General features: G+C 37.5%; 1 protein-coding gene, 1 long non-coding RNA gene and 1 other non-coding gene across 3 annotated transcripts in view; 1 reads left to right on the forward strand and 2 right to left on the reverse strand.

Annotated features, from left to right (window-relative positions):
- ITFG1 (integrin alpha FG-GAP repeat containing 1) overlaps nt 1-14,012 on the reverse strand; it is a 342,666-nt gene that overhangs the window by 74,425 nt on the left and 254,229 nt on the right. The window lies entirely within an intron of this gene.
- LOC125915222 (uncharacterized) overlaps nt 1-14,012 on the forward strand; it is a 199,208-nt gene that overhangs the window by 50,535 nt on the left and 134,661 nt on the right. The gene's annotated exons all lie outside the window — the stretch shown is intronic.
- Nucleotides 8,372-8,475, reverse strand: LOC125916221 (U6 spliceosomal RNA). Its single transcript, XR_007455838.1, has one exon. It is a non-coding gene; the product is annotated as a U6 spliceosomal RNA (small nuclear RNA).

The following is a 14,012-nucleotide window of genomic DNA, read 5'->3' on the forward strand; positions in this document are numbered from 1 at the left end:
TGCATTTCTTACACTTTCCAGAGATGCTGATGCTGGTTGTTTGGGGACCCCACTTATCTACTAGGACTACATTTTGTATACTTTATAAATATTATCAGCTTATGAGAGTATTTAGCATACCCTAAGTTTTTGTTTAATGATTGGATTTGATTCAATACAAGAGAATAAAACCATTGATTCAGTTGGGTACACAGAAAACACTGAGACACTTCTCATTCTTTTCAATTGCTTGTAGTGGTGCGGAATTTTTTTTTTTTTTTTTTTTTTTTTATAGTAGCAATGCACCTTTCTTAACCAACACAAATTTTGCAAAGCAGTAAAATGAGAGTTCATAGAATTGAAATTTCGCAGATTTGAAAGGCAGAGAGATTCAAGTTGGGAATCATTAAGCTTTCTGAATTGTGTGATATAATATGAAATGTTTATTTACTTTAAATTATTTAGCTCTTAAAAGGCATGATCTGAAAGCATTTATTGTGTAAGTGCTTTCACATGGCCTATACTATTATGACTTGAGCATACTCAATTTTCATCTGTAACTACAAAATAGTGTGACCTTTTCCTCTTAAGGGCAAACTTAAGGCTATCAGATAGGTATATAAGTGAAGTGTAGGGTCTTGTTGGAATATGTGTGGGAGTAGAATTCCCTTGACAAGCAAGGAAGCAAGTAGTATACATAAGAAAATATGGATATTTCAGCATTAAATAACCTTTATTAAATTTGCAAGCAAATTTTAATTTGCAAGTGATTTAAATTGAGAGAAAGAACAATCATGTAGATGGGAGCACTCCTATCTTGAGCACTAAATCAGAGTATTTCAAATGAGAGAATCTTATAGCTTGTATAGTTTCACAAGAGATAGTTTAAAATGATTTGGAGGGAACATCTCTGAAACAGCAAATATTTGACTGAATGGATATTTAGGGTGCTAGCTTAAAAAGTTTAGTTAATCAGAGAAAGATGAGAGTAACTTTTACTTTCTATTGTTGTTATTCTGCCCAGATGTCTGCAAACATTTTATCTATAGAGCCAGATAGACAGTAAATATTTTAGGCTTTGTGGACCATAAAGTCTTGCATTGCCAGTTACTTTGATATAGCATTAAAGTAGCCATAGATAATATGTAAATAAATGAGTGCGGCCGTGTCCCAATAATACTTAATTCACAAAAACAGTCAGGAAGCTGGATCTGTCCACTGGATGGTGTTTTCTTGCCCCTGTTCTATTCAACAGAAAGAACAATAAGGCAGAAATTATAAAATTCTAAGTAGTTTGTCTGATATGGATGATCACTCTACCATAAGGTTTATATGTGCCAATGATGTGTTTTAACGTTTAGAAATGTTTTCCACATACATGGGATAAGGAAAAGGTACTTACTATAAATGGGAAGACTTGTAACAATACATAAAGTAAACAATCTCTTTTTTATCACTTCCTATATTAAGTGAGTAATTATGGAGTTCTTCACCATTTCACGAGAGTTTCTTCCTTTTTACAGTAAGACATCTAAGTTCCTGAATTGAACAGAAAAAGACACAGGTTTTTGTTTTTGTTTTTTTTTTTTCCCTGGTTTGTAAGTGGGGGAAGAAGGCTGAGTCAGGGTCTAGGAATGGACCTGGTGCTGCTTTGGAGGTCCTGAGTTTCATCTGAAGTTTACAGACACACTTTTGAGGATGTAACCTGTAGTAAGTGGTACAGTAATCTTGGTTGTCTAAGTGTTAAGAGTTCTTGCTTAATGAAACAAATGCATACTAGTTTCTATAAAATGAACTGTTTCCTCTTTGAAATTCCTCCCCCCTACAGAATTCACACTGAGGTCAACGTTCCCCCCTACACATTCCTATGGAGACCTAACATCCAGGATTAGCAAGAAGTGTATTAAATGTCTTTTTTTTTTTTCGAGCTGCCCACTTTCTTTGAAGACACTCTTGAATTGTTTTTGCTGTGGACATTTGATTTCCTAAACAATCCAAGCCCATTCCCCTCTTTTATGCTTTTACCCCATCCATTCCTCTCCCATCCCTCCAATTTTTAACTACCTGAATTGGGTATGTTCGCCCAGTTATAAGCACTCCTAACGCTGGGTACTTTACTACTGAAGTGCTCATCATTCTTGTAATTCTTCATATGGTCTTGGATTGTGAATTCCATGAGGTTGGGTACAATTTTGGATTTGTTCACTGCTGTATCCCAATGTTTTATAGTGGAGCCTGGATCATGGTAAGTGCTTAACAACTATTTTTTTTCAATGACTGAAGGAATGATGTGGTTTTATAATTCAGGTCACAAGAATTTACTCTTAATAGCCCCAGGGCCTACAGCCACATCAACCTTAGGCACTAAATAAATGATGCCTTCGCATATACTATTTTCCTCTACCTGGACTGCCCTCCTTCTGCTTCTGTACCTACTAAAATCCTAGTCTTTCAAGAATCAAGTCATGGTCACCATGGAAGACTCTACAGGTTGTCCATTTTACCACTCTAGGGGGTGCCACTGACACAGACTGTGACATGAATGGTGAAACCCTGGAGCTGTGCAATATAAAGGCCACTCCCAGCTCAAATATCTCATTCTACTAGTATGCTGTACTAGTGTACTAGACTGTGATCTCCATGAGGGCAGTGATTTTTGTCTCATGTAGCACCTAGAACATAGCAGGAAGTGAATAAATAAATACTGACTGAATACATGAATGACCTCCTCAGTCATAAAAAAATCATTGGTCCTTTATGTCTTACATCTTGTCCTTGCTTCTGGTTTGGCAACTTTTTTTGTGTGGAATGATGTTTATAAGTGCCTCACGATTATGACCCAGTTCCCAGTGATTCTGAATCTTCTTTTTTATACTGGAATGTGAGGGTTTTAGAGAGCCCGTAATAGTAAGATTGAAGGCATGATGCCATATCTACACACAGGCAGATCAACTTGTGCACAACCATGTTTTTTTTTTTTTTTTAATTTTTTTAAATTTTTTAATATATGAAATTTACTGTCAAATTGGTTTCCATACAACACCCAGTGCTCATCCCAAAAGGTGCCCTCCTCAATACCCATCACCCACCCTGCCCTCCCTCCCACCCCCCATCAACCCTCAGTTTGTTCTCAGTTTTTAACAGTCTCTTATGCTTTGGCTCTCTCCCACTCTAACCTCTTTTTTTTTTTTTTTTTCCCTCCCCCATGGGTTTCTGTTATGTTTCTCAGGATCCACATAAGAGTGAAACCATATGGTATCTGTCTTTCTCTGTATGGCTTATTTCACTTAGCATCACACTCTCCAGTTCCATCCATGTTGCTACAAAAGGCCATATTTCATTTTTTCTCATTGCCACGTAGTATTCCATGTGCACAACCATGTTTTAATGTGGCCTGAAAATTTCACATCAGGGTGTGGTACATACAGTTTAGGTCACAAACCATGGTTTTTGAGAAGTGCTGTTTGAGAGTGAAGGCTCTGGAAACTTAGATAGGAAGCACAAATAAGCCTTAATGGATTGACAGTTATACTCACAGGTGCCAGCCCAAACATAAGGTACACCACCAGGCATTTCTGGCTTGAATTGTATAAAAGAGTGGTGTTCCATGTTCTGAAGAGTTGGGGGAAGGGAGGGACTGTGTCATACGTGTGGGTGACCAAACCTCCTGTTTTCAGCAATGATATCTAGTATATTGTGATTTCATATTCTGTGTATTTTGGGGTCTCAGATCATACAGGAGCATTTTTTCTCTTGGATTCACTGCAAAGCCCAAGAATTTACTCACACTTTCCTGGACACACCTCACTTAACATGACATTTGTACAATGATGTTTTGAATCAGGCTGAGTAAGTGGTAAAGCAGTCAATCATTGAGTGTATAACCCTGGGTAAGCATTGCCAAACAATGGCCCCTGTGGCAAACCTGGCCTGCATCCTGTTTTTATAAATTTTTATTGGAACACAGATTTTTGCTCATTGTTTACATATTGTCTATGGCTGCTTTTACTTTAGAGTTGAGTAGTTGAGATGGAGACCATGTGACCCACACAAAGCTGAAACTATTTACTCTCTGGTCTTTTACAGTTTGCCAACTTCTGACTTAGGAGACGAAGCCTCCTTCTGTCATTAGAAGAAGTCATGTTGTAATTGCCTATTTTCGTTTTTAAATTGAAGTATAGTTAACATAAATTTTACAGTAGTTTCAGTTTTTATTTTCAAGGCAGAAACATATTTGTTGAAAACATTTCATAAATTGATTTCATAAATTTTGGTAAGAAAAAATTAAGACATTAGCTATTCCTCTGGAATGCTGAGCCCTATACCCCATCATCTAGTAAGTTCACTTTCTGTGTGAAAATCTTAGTACAAATCTCTCACATTGTCCCAACTTTCCTTTTAAATGTCATGTCTGATATTCGTTTGAGAGAATTCAGAGAAGTTAAATGAAAAAATATTAGTGATCTCTCAAGTTTTCCATTCTAGAAGTAAACAAGGACTATATTTGGCTCATTTTTCTTGTTCTAGGATGTGTCATATTGATGCAACACTGTTTGGGTGCTGTATTATACAGATTGTTTTAAACTAACTGTCCTCTGTATGCCTGTTGAATTATAGAAAATCAGGGTTGGAATACATTTCTTTTCTTCATTAGACTATCTTTTTAAGTAGCCTAGACGAATCTTGGGGTTTTTTTTGGGGGGGGGGGTTTATGTCACTGTTAAGTGCCTGATTATCTAAGGATTTGTTTTAAGGTCTTGGGCTCCTACTTGGAGACTACAGTATATTTTACATCACTGGCTCTGGATGGTAAAACTAAACTGGAAGAACTTGTAAGACACATTGTGTTAGCTAAAATCAATATTAGGTTTAACTATGCAATATAAAGTTTATGATTCTAAAATGTTAGAAAAATAGGTGACTTACATATGGATTTATTTTTCTCACAGGTAATTTTTTTATCTTGTTCATGTTTTTATAAACACTCATGGATATTTTTCCTTATTTTCATTAGTGTTAACTGTATTGCCTAATTTAGTTCAATATTGAATTTTTTCTATTATTTCTTACTTATTTCTTCAAGACATTAAATTCAGTAAATTATTTATTTAATTTTGGTTATTTTCCTGTTAAAAATGCAAGGAACTTTTCCCTTTGTAAAGGACTACAAAAGGACATTAAATGCAGAAAAATTTCAATTTTTTTCTATCCTTGGTAGAAGAAAGATGATATTGCCACTGTCAGGTGTGATAAAAAGGCAAATACTTAGAATTAAAGGTAGAATAATAGTTTAAAAAGATATCAAATACATAAATCTGTTTTGATCAATAAATATTTGTTGTAGCAAAGACTAGTGTCTTTTAAAGATGGGAAGGTAAAAGTACTAAATCAGATTATTTTCCTTAAAATAAAGACAAAGAGAAACTTACTTGGCTTATACTTTCTCATATTATTCCTACACAGAACAAATACAAGCCTGAGAATATTTCTGATTGAAAAGATGAAAAAAAATGTTAAAGATACATCTTGTTCTGCTACATATATTAAAAATCTGTTTGTAGTAACAACTGAAACATCTGTCTCATAATGAGGTATCTCTGAGAGCATAAAAAAGGGATGTTTTCCCTTTATATCAGGGCTTTGCAGAATGCATTTCTCTTGTGAATAGTTTGTAATTTATTCTGCAAATGTTCAAACTTAGCAATGAATATGTTAAGTGATTGTGGTTAAGAGGTGGTATGTGGATTGTGATTGTGGTTAAGAGGTGGTATGGTAAATTTATCAATGAAGGCCCATAAAAAAAAAGGAAACCAAATTTTAGGAAAAGCTCATTTATTCATACATAAATATTTATTGTGCTACTATGTGTCAGGCCACTGTGTAAGGGAGTAAGTACAGAATAATAAACAAGACCCAGTCTCCTTCAAGGGCTGAACACAGATAACTCACCAAATACAGAAGTGGTAAGTAGCAGGACTATGCATAGGGTGCTAAGAAACAACAGACGGTATATCCAGACCTATGTCAGTGGGGAGCCCAGGAATGATTCTCAGAGGAAATACTGTCTGAAAGCTGACCTGAAGGTCACATGAAGGAATCTAGGAGAAGGTGGAGAAGAGGAGGCTTCAGGACAGAGAAAAAACATGCAAGAGGCTGGAGATGAGACAGAATGGCAGAACAAGTAGTTATGTGTGGCTGAGAGAGCTGGGAGTGGGTGTGAGGAGAAATGGCAAGGAATATGGCTGAAGAGGTAAACAAAAGCTCAAGCTAGGTCAAACTAGGTCTAACTAGGTTTGGACCATTTTTCAAGGACAAAGAGAAGCCACTGAAGGTCTGTATTTTAGAAAGATCACTGGGGTACCTTTTTGAAGGATGGCTCAGATAACTCCCAACAGTCAGGCATGAAAAGCAAGAACAATGATAACCTGGACTAAATGATGATTGGATAGAGGAAGGATATTTAGGGGTTGAGACCAATAACCTAGTAGATCTGGGGGGTAAGGGAAAGGAAAAAGTAACTGAGAAAGGGAACATAGGAAGTGGACTGAGTTTTTGTGGGGAAACACTGGATTTCAGTTTTATCAGTCCCTGTAAGACACTCAGATATAAAGGTCTGAAGCTCAGGAGAGATGGCTGGAAAACAGGTTTGGGAGTGATCAGTATACAAATGGCAAAAACAAGCACCCCAAAACAAAACAAAACAAAACACCCACCAAACAAATAGGGGAGAGACTGAGATAACTAAGAGAGTAGAGTGAGAAGAGAACCTAGAGTGAGAGCCTGAGGAGCACCTGCATTTCCAGATGGGCAGAGTAAATGTCCATAAAGGAAAAGGGAGAATGGCCAGAGAAGTGGAAGGGAGCCAGAAAGGGTGAAAATAAAGGAAACCAAGGAAAGGAGAGTGTTCCTAGGAGTGGTCAGGAGAACCAGGCCTCAGGTCAAATGCTAGATTATGACAGTCGGTTAAGGATATGGAAGTAACTAATTGGGAGAGATCCAATGGTGGACAACTTAATAAATTTGACTGAGCAGAGAAAACCGAGATTAGGTAATAGCTGGAGAGGATGTGAGATTCTGGAAAATATGCATATTTGCTCTTGCAGATAAGAGAGACTTGGGTGCTCCTTAAATGCTGAAGGGAAGGCAGCAACAGAGAGGCGGAGGTTGAATACACAGGCTAGGTAGAATAAACAATGGAATGAGGTCTCTGAGAAGGATGTGGAACTCACAGCATAATTAGTACATTGATTAATAAAAAGAAATAGCAAAAGGGATGGGTGTGGATGAAGAGATTATATTTAGTGCTATAGAAGATAACTGAAACTGGTAAGCACGGGCCCTGTGCTATGTTCTAGGACATACAGACAGGCAAAACAGATCCTTCCTCTGTCCTCATGAAACTACTTAAAAGGAATATGCATGGATTCTTTTTGTGTATAGCAGATTAAAGGACTATTTCCAACCCTTTGTTCAATGAGAACACTCATATGCCTGCTTATAGACTCATAATCCATAAAGCGGGAAAAGTCAGCAGGCTTTGGTTAAAAGAATTACCAATTGACAGAGAAAGAAGCTATAATCTCTACTAACACAGTATATGTTATTATTTTTAAAATGTTTTATTTATTTTATTTTATTTTATTTTTGTTTTTATTTATTTTTGAGACAGAGACAGAGCATGAGCAGGGGAGGGGCAGAGAGAGAGGGAGACACAGAATCTGAAGCAGGCTCCAGGCTCTGAGCTGTCAGCACAGAGCCTGACCCAGGGCTCAAACTCACAGACCGTGAGATCATGACCTGAGCTGGAGTCGGATGCTTAACCTACTGAACCACCCAGCCGTCCCCACAATATATGTTAAATTGTGAATAAAAGATTAAAAAAATTAGTTTGGTATTTAAAGAGAAAAATCAGGAAATAGGAATAAAAATACTCTTTAGATTCACAGATGCTTATGGTAGCTCTCACTAAAAATAGATATCCATATTTCATAAATTTGTGATATATATCAAAAAAGATTTACATTATAAGAAAAAAAGTCATGAAGTCAAATAGACCTCTAGTCTTATCTTGAAGGCAAACAGAACACCAGCATTTCTCAAAAATTTGGAACTCATTATCCTTGCTAATACAGGGATGTTATAGAGGCAGGGAAATAACCATTACCATTGACAAAGAATAGCAGATACACTTTTTGAGTATTTATTGTGTATTAGACCTCTGCTCTGATTTGCCTACATTAATTCTTCTAATCCTAATAAAAACCTTAGGAGGTAGTGTAGTAGGCAGAATAATGGTCCCCTAAAGATGTTCACATCCTAGCTCCCAAAACCTGTTGATAATCTTATATTGCAAAAGGGAATTTGCCAATGTGATTAAGGATTTTTTTCCCTTAAGAATGTGGAATGCTTCATGAATTTACATGTCGCTCTTACCCAGGAGCGATGCTAATCTCTGTATCACTCCAATTTTAGTATATGTGTTGCTGAAGCAAACACATGATTAAGGTTCTTGAGATGGAGAGATTATCCTGGATTGTCCAGATGGACCCAATGTAATCACTACAGTCCTTATAAGTGAAAGAGGAAGGCAGGATTGGGTTAGGGTCAGTGGTACGAAGATGCTACATGGTTGGATTTAGAGATGGATAGAAGGGCCATAAGCCAAGGAATATAGGTGGCCTTGAGAAGTTAAGGGCAAGGGAATGGATTCTCCTTAAAGCCTCCAAAGGAATGGAGTCCTGCTCTGTGAAGCGTATTTGTATTTTTGACTTCCACAACTGTAAAAGGATATATTTGTGCTGTTTGAGGCCACTAAATTTATGGTAATTTGTTACAGCAGGAATAGGAAGCTAACATAAATGCATACAATTAGTTCCCCATTATACAGATGTGGAGAATAAGGCTTAATAGGAGTTATATAACTTCCCCAAAGTTACTGAACACAGTTGAAGAAATTCTGATTTTACATTCTTATTTTCCCTTTGAAGTAGGAATCTAGGTCAATGACTGAGAAATGAACGTGGGGATGGATTTAAGAAGATGCTGGAAAGGATATAAAATAGTTTTTATGAAAAAATGGGAGTTTCTGGTCTAACATGTAAAAAGTCCTTATCTTAGAGAGATATACATGGAAGTATTTACAGAATATAAGACATAATGGATTTTCCTTAAAATAGCATAAGAGGGGCTGTGAATGGAATTAGTAGGTGGTGGTATATGATGATAGTGCTGAAGCTGGATGGTAGTATGGACACAAGGAGTTTTATTATATTAACCTATACTTCTATACATGTTCAAATTTTAAAAAAAGTTAAACAAATTTCAAGGAAAAGAACAATAAATGACACAGAGGAAGACATATTGATAAAAGCCATGAAGTAACAAGAACAACTTTTAAAGTAAAGCAACACTCACAGAGAAGCTATCAGTGGTGACTGAGGAAAAGTAAGTAGCATAGGGAGGAGGGTCAGGGAAGGTGAGAAGGAGGGATAGCCAAGGGGCACAAAAGAACTTTTAGATATAGTGTTTCATTATATTGGCATGATATATCCATATATAATGGATATATATATCCAAATAAATATATATATTGTGTATATATATATAATATATACATCATAACATCAAATTGAATATATTCATTATGTACAGCTTATTGCATGTCAGTTATGTTGTAATAAAGCTATAACAAGGAAAAATAAAGCAATACTGATAAAAATGCAAGGAGAGGGGCTCTTGGGTGCCTCAGACAGTTAAGCATCTGACTTTTGATTTTAGCTCAGGTCATGCTTTAATAGTTCATGACATTGAGCCCCACGTCAGGCTCTACGCTGACAGTATGAAGCCTGCTTGGGATTCTCTCTCTCCCTCTCTCTCTCTCTCCCCTTCTCCTGCTCTCTCAAAATAAATTTACTTAAAAAAAATCTTTAAAGAAAAAATATGAGGAGAGTTTCTGGTCTGACCTGTAAAGAGCTTGGAAGTCCTAACTCCTCAGAAAAAGAACAAAAAAGCTGAAGTAAAACAATTCTCCTTAGATTCAGAGAACTCAGGTCACAGGGCAAACTGCTACCCTGACACTGGAGAGAGGGGTGGATACAGAATCACAGCTTACTGGGAGCAGAGGCCTAGATGCAGATGACTGAAACTGGAGCTAGTACTGGTAGGACACTTAAACTGTAATGGAAAAATTGCTGGAAGCTCAATAGGAACTAGTTTGAGAATTCAAACTCTGGAAGAGGGAGGTAAACAGTCTTAGAGGAGCCCCACGCTTTTGTGAGTTTTACCTCCAGAAGTCCCACCAGATTCTCAGGGGTAAGATTGGGTCAGAACTCTCATGCTTCTAGCACAGGGAGGGGAAGTAAGCATTCTGACATAGGCCCAGAGCCCTTGGTTCTTAACACCTTACCCTCAAGGAAAACTATTTTACCAGATCTTAAGTGACCTGGGTTTAACCTGGGGGAAAGGAAATGCCTAACTTTAGCCCTTTCTGGCCTTCCTGTCTTGCCCATGGGGGAGGGGAAGCTAAGAAGAAGCACATGTGTATGCCACATCCCAGGGACACAGGCTCACTAAAAGCCTGAGACCTAATCATAGGAGTATAGGATGCATTTTCTAACTCTTGCTCCTTACCACCACATCAACTGGGCTTCTGTCTTATAATGGGATTATAGCTAAAAGCACTGCAAGCCTCAGACCCTGTTTAAGAAGTGGGAGAAAAACACAAAGACAATAGGGAAGAAAAAAGACACTGGAGAAAACTGCTTCCTCTGACAGCATAGCTACTGCAAACAGTAAACACAGTTGTTAGAGTTATCCTAGCTGGATAAACATAAAACCTCATGCTAAAGGCCCATCTACCTTAGTTCCTTTCACCCAATATATAATATCCGATTTTCAACAAAAAATTTCAAGGCATGCTAAAAGGCAGAAAACAAAGTTTGAATGGACAAAGCAAGCATTGGTACCAGATTCAGATATAGCAGAATGTTAGAATTAGCAGACCAGAAATTTAAAAGAACTATGATTGATACATTAAGGGCTCTACTGGAAAACGTAGACAGCATGCAAAAACAGACTGTTAATACAAGCAGAGAGATGGAAACTCTTAAGAATCAAACAGAAATGACAGAGATAATTAAAATGAAGAAAGCCTGGATACGGCTGAACAAAGGATCAGTGAGCTTGAAGATCTAGCAATAGAAACTTCCAAAACTGAAACAGAGAAAAACTATTGAAAAAATTGAACAGAACTGTGGGACAAAGGTGTAACATATGTGTCACTGGATTACTGGAAGGAGAAGGAGAGAAAGGAATAGAAAGAAATGTTTGAAATAACATGACAATTTTCCAAAATTAGTGACAGATATCAAACCACAGATCCAGGAAGCTTAGAGAACACCAAACAGGAAAAATACTAAAAACCTATATTTATCTATGCATATCATATTCAATCAGCAGAAAACCCAAGACAAAGAGAAAATCCTGAAAGTAATCAGAGAAAAGGAATGGGCGAAAAGATGACTAGGAATCCATATAAGACTATGATACAATTAAGAATGCTCATTTCAGGTAAAGACTATGAACTAGTGGTGGTACCAATATGCAAGTATGTTTATTATTTTTTTTAGAAATGCCCAGGAGCCTAGGTCTAGGACTGAAGAAGGTAAATAGCTTGGACTAACCCAGGGCTATAATTTTGCTAGGCAGGTACAGCAGAAGGAGAGTGCTTAATGGGAGTTAAAAGTAATGGCAGGAGTGAGGTTGATGTATGGTAGCTAAACGAGGAGGGTAAAGGCAGGAGTGGGCTGATTACAGGTCAAGAGACGAACAGCCTTAAAGTTGAACAGGTGTAGTAATGGGAAAGAGAAGGCTGGAAAACAGTTTGTAGTCAAATAGCTGAATGGATGGCATTAAAATTTCAAAAGTAGGGTACCTGGGTAGCTCAGTAGGTTAAGCCTCTGACTCTTGATTTTAGGTCAGGTCATGATCTCACACTTTGTGAGATGAAGTCCTGAGTTGGGCTCTGGGCTGACAGCATGAAGCCTGCTGGGAGTTTCTCTCTTCCTTTCTCTCTGCCCCTCCCCTGCTCGCCTGCATGCCTCTCTCTCAAAATAAATAAATAAATAAATAAACAAACAATAAAAAAATTTCTAAAGTAAAATAGTTCTGGTAGATAAGGTCCAGAGTATGACCAGGGGTTTTCAAAATGGAGATGAAGGAATTTGGGTGGGATTGGTTTCTGATTTGAATAATTCCTTCCTTTCTTCATGTTATCAAATAGGCTGCCTGTATCAGGTGGGAACATATTAGTAGCACAAGAGCTATCCAACTCATAAATTAACTCAAGTGGTAAAGTACTCATGTGGTAGGTACATTTTCCCTCTTAGTTTCACATAGGGTCATATACCTGATGTAAAACTTATACTATGTTCAGTACAAAGCAATATGAAGAAGGCCTACTTTTTCATAAAATACAAGAGGGCATACATTTGATATATGGAAAACTGGGGAAGTATAGTGTGCATTTGTTTCTTTTAGGTTGTCATAAAATTGTGATTTGTGATATCAGTGGGGCAGGAAAATGATATATGTGAAGGCAGTTCAGCAGGATCTGAATTTCAAAGAAAATAATAAATGGACGAATGGGAGGCAGATCTGTCACAAAAAAAAAAGCCCAAAGGTGCAGGACTGTTGGAGTAATCATCGTAAGAACATCTCTCTGCATGGTGAATTTTACTTATGTGACTTTCTAAAAAAATTTTTTTTAAACGTTTATTTATTATTGAGAGACAGAGAGACACAGAGTGTGAGCAGGAAAGGGGAAGAGAGAGGAGGAGACACAGAATCTGAAGCAGGCTCCAGGCTGTCAGCACAGAGCCCGATGCAGGGCTCGAACCCACAAACCGGGGGATCATGACCTGAGCTGAAGTTGGACACTTAATCGACTGAGCCACCCAGGCACCCCAATTTATGTGACTTTCTAAATGAAAGTTCTCCATACAATTAAAGTTGCTTTTATTTTAAGATAAAGAGAATGGGGACATTATTGATCTCAGAAGTATTACCTGCAGCTGCTTTAATCATACAGCCTTTCCTATCCACTTTTCTGCCAGAACTTATAGGTAAAATGAGTGGGTTTCATTTCAATGTTTCACAGTTCTTTGCTTGACCATGTAATGAATATGGTCAATGACAGGAAGCAAGAGGAATTGAATAATTCACAGATTAGGTAGACAATACCTAAATCACCAAGTTAATCTTAAGCCTCTGATTAATTACATCTATACGTTAAAATTTTTAAAAAACAGACTTTCTTGTTTAGAGCAGTTTTAGATTCATAGCCAAATTAAGTAGAAGGTACAGAGAGTTCTCATACATCTTCTGCATTCCCCTCCCCATAGCCTCCCCTACTATATACATCTACATTTTTATAATGATATGAAAGCAGATGGACTTGACCAGGCACTCATATACATTCATAAAAGATGTGATGCGTTGTCCAGATATTTTCTTCAGGACTGAGGCACTTATTCCCTGAGCTCCTCAAAGTGTTGGCTGCTGATAGCTCACAGCCGGGTTCCTACCTGGACACTGTTTTCAGCCAAAGGGAGCTGGCTCCTACTAGCTATAAGCCTTTCCTGGAGACTGCCTGCAGGCAAAGTCTGATTAAAGCAGGAATACAAACGCCTGGCTTCTCTGCCTCTATTTGAGCCATTTCTGAAGGGCCAATAGCTGTTGCTTTGGAGTTGAGTCTAAATTAAATCTCTGCATGCAAATCTCTGGGTTAGGGTCTGTTTCCACATGTCTCAAATATGTGAAGTTTCCCAACCATACACAAAGTGTTGGTCTTGCAGTGCTTAACTGGGGTAGTAAAAGTGTGAGACTATAACCAGAACACCTAGCTTTGTGCTCTAGTTCCAGTACTTCATAGCTCTATGATTAGATAATTTAATTTCACTAAGCTTTAGTTTCCTCATCTTTACATGGGGGGTAATTCCTCATGAAACAAGGTTATTATGAGGACCCAAGCAGGG

The sequence above is a fragment of the Panthera uncia genome (genome assembly GCF_023721935.1).
Source record: "Panthera uncia isolate 11264 chromosome E2 unlocalized genomic scaffold, Puncia_PCG_1.0 HiC_scaffold_19, whole genome shotgun sequence".
Taxonomy (NCBI): domain Eukaryota; kingdom Metazoa; phylum Chordata; class Mammalia; order Carnivora; family Felidae; genus Panthera; species Panthera uncia.